At 47.6% G+C, this 2,718-nt stretch overlaps 1 protein-coding gene across 1 annotated transcript in view; it reads right to left on the minus strand.

The window, feature by feature from the left end:
- The window catches only part of DDX39B (DEAD (Asp-Glu-Ala-Asp) box polypeptide 39B), an 11,027-nt gene extending 10,761 nt beyond the window's left edge, over window positions 1-266 (minus strand). Inside the window, exon 1 of the mRNA XM_010833288.1 lies at window positions 175-266. The gene's annotated coding sequence lies outside the window, so the exon portion shown is untranslated. The remainder of the gene's footprint in view (window positions 1-174) is intronic.
- Between the last annotated feature and the right edge of the window lie 2,452 nt (window positions 267-2,718).

Genomic DNA, 2,718 nt, shown 5'->3' on the forward strand with positions numbered 1-2,718 from the left:
CCCCCCCCCCGAAGTTTCTTCATCTCGAAAAAGATGCAAGCGATGCAACTAACGACCCAATCAGACTCCAGCAACAAGACCATGGCCTGTACAAGGGCTATCAGGAGCTCGTGCGACAGGATGGCCGCAGAGAAACGCAGATGGAGGCGGATGGTGCCGAAGGCCAAAGCTTACCTGAGCAAGGCAAAGACGTATGGCGGCGGCAACAGCGACGAAGAAGGGAATCTGCCTTCACTTCCGGTTCCCGGTTTTCCCTCCACCCGGCCTCCCGCCTTCGCTGATGCGAGCGCGCAGGCGCAAAGAACCGGAAGACGGGCCTTCCACGGTTGTGTGGGTCTGCGCGCTCCAGGGTTGCCTTTAGAAAATGCCTGCGTGAAAAAAAAATTTTTAAGCCACTTCTTACTCCTTCGCTACTACCAGTAACAAAAGGCATCAAGGAAACTATAATTCTTCCCATTATTATCTTTTTCCCGCTTGTCCAGTTCTTTTCCGCGCCTCTCTCTTCATTTAGATTCTTGCCACTCAGGTCTTCTTTCTGGGCACCCCTCCTCTGGGCGCAGGAGGACCCAAGGTGCCGGGACTTCGATTTCCCACGGGGTCCTTGGCCCGGTAGTCAAGGTGACCTGGGGGCGCTGGCGCTGGAGTTAGGGAACGGCCAGCCCCAGGTGTAGGTAGTGAGTAGTTCTCGCGGATCCTACCCCCTACCTTTTCCCCAGCCTTGGAACCGGTGGGCGGCATTTACCCAAAGTAATGGTTGGCTGATGTATCTGATGTCCTAAGGGCCGTGGGCTTGGGCTGTAAGTCAGGAAGGTGTTCTGAAGCCACTGCGTGCAGGACTGGGGGTCTAGATTCTGCCCCAAGTGTTAACGATAAATACTAGGGTATGAGGGTTACATGGTGGTGGGTTAGTCGCTAAGTCGTGTCAGACTCTTGCGACCTATGGACTGTAGCCCACCAGGCTCCTCTGTCGATGGGATTCTCCAGGCAAGACTACTGGAGTGGGTTGCCATGCCCTCTTCCAGGGGATCTTCTCCACCCTGGGGTTGAACTCAGGTCTCCTGCATTGCGGGCTGCTTCTTTACCTACTGAGCCACCAAGGAAACCTGAGTGTTACATAACATTTTATAAATTTTCAACCAGAATGTGCTTAACCCTTTACCCAATAACCCCTCCCATAGTTCATCCTGGATATTTTTCCTGAATGAAACATTTGATATCTCCCCTCTCGCTTTTATATGCTACAGAAGTCAGATGTGACTTAACAAAACTGATAACAAACGTTTGACCCTTTATGTACTATCACTTAACCATTTAACACCAAGGTGTACCATTATTCCCATTCTATATCAAGCAAACAGATTCAAAGAAATAAATCAACATGTCCAAAGTAATACAGCTAGCAAGGTGACAGAGCCAGAACGTAGGCACCTCTTTATTCTGTACTGTATCCCGTCTCCCTGATTAAAGAGTGCTTAATAAATACCCTACAGATAACCTCATTGGTTTAAGGCTCGTTTTCTGTGGCCGAAAGAAATAAAAGTGATTCAAGGATGATGTTACAGAAGGGCAGTTTTTCCAACCCACAATATCTTTTTTTTTCAACAGCATTTATCAACTGCCAGTCCTGTGTCAAGTGCTAGCCTAAGATCTGGGTACATAGCAACGAACAGCCCTATCATCACAGAGTTCATTTAACAGGGGAGACATGTCAAGTACGGATAAATTCTATGAAGGAAAACAAAGCAGCGTTCAGATCAGTCGCTCAGTCGTGTCCGACTCTTTGCGACCCCATGAACCGCAGCACGCCAGGCCTCCCTGTCCATCACCAACTCGCGGAGTCCACCCAAATCCATGTCCATTGTGTCGGTGATGCCATCCAGCCATCTCATCCTCTGTTGTCCCCTTCTGCCCTCAATCTTTCCCAGCATCAGGGTCTTTTCAAATGAGTCAGCTCTCTGCATCTGGTGGCCAAAGTAATGTTACTACCTTTACTTTACTTTAACGGCATTACAAAGTAATGCCAAAGCAATGTTACTACCCCTCAGATTTTCTCTCTAGTTACCATCTACAGTCCTCAGGTTTGCAAAGGAGGAGCCACATGTTTCTCACTTAGGAGAAAAACTTATGTGCCATTTGCTTTTGTTTCTCCCAACAAGCTTCAAAGGACAGCCCTTTTGAGTGGGGAATACATAAGCAAGGAACAAAAATGACTGAAAATGAGAAATGAGAAGCAAAAGGAAGCTGACTCAACCCACCAGTTGATTTGCCCATAATTATTTTATTGACACTTTTATTGTTACAAAGGGAAAGTATGGTGTTGAGGATGTAAAAGGAAGGTCATGCACACAAGAGGACACAACATCACTTTAGATCTCAGGAAGCAGTAAGCATCTGATGGTTCTTTCGGGAAATAGCAAAAGGGGGAAAGCCAATAAAGAGAAAGACCAACTTAAGAGAGACAAAAAGGCTAAAAAATGCAAACATCTTCCTGGAATCACAATAGAGAGGCTAATTAAAGCCATCATTTCATCTTTTCAGGGATCATAAGGTCTGTGGGAAAAGAAAGATGGGAAGAATCAATTCTCTAGAGAATTAGGAGGGTCACAATGGCAACCCACTCCAGTGTTCTTGCCTGGAGAATCCCAGGGACGGGGGAGCCTGGTGGGCTGCCGTCTATGGCGTCGCACAGAATCGGACACGACTGAAGCGACTTAGCAG

This window comes from Bison bison, unplaced genomic scaffold, assembly GCF_000754665.1.
Source record: "Bison bison bison isolate TAMUID 2011002044 unplaced genomic scaffold, Bison_UMD1.0 scf7180017863415, whole genome shotgun sequence".
Classification (NCBI taxonomy): domain Eukaryota; kingdom Metazoa; phylum Chordata; class Mammalia; order Artiodactyla; family Bovidae; genus Bison; species Bison bison.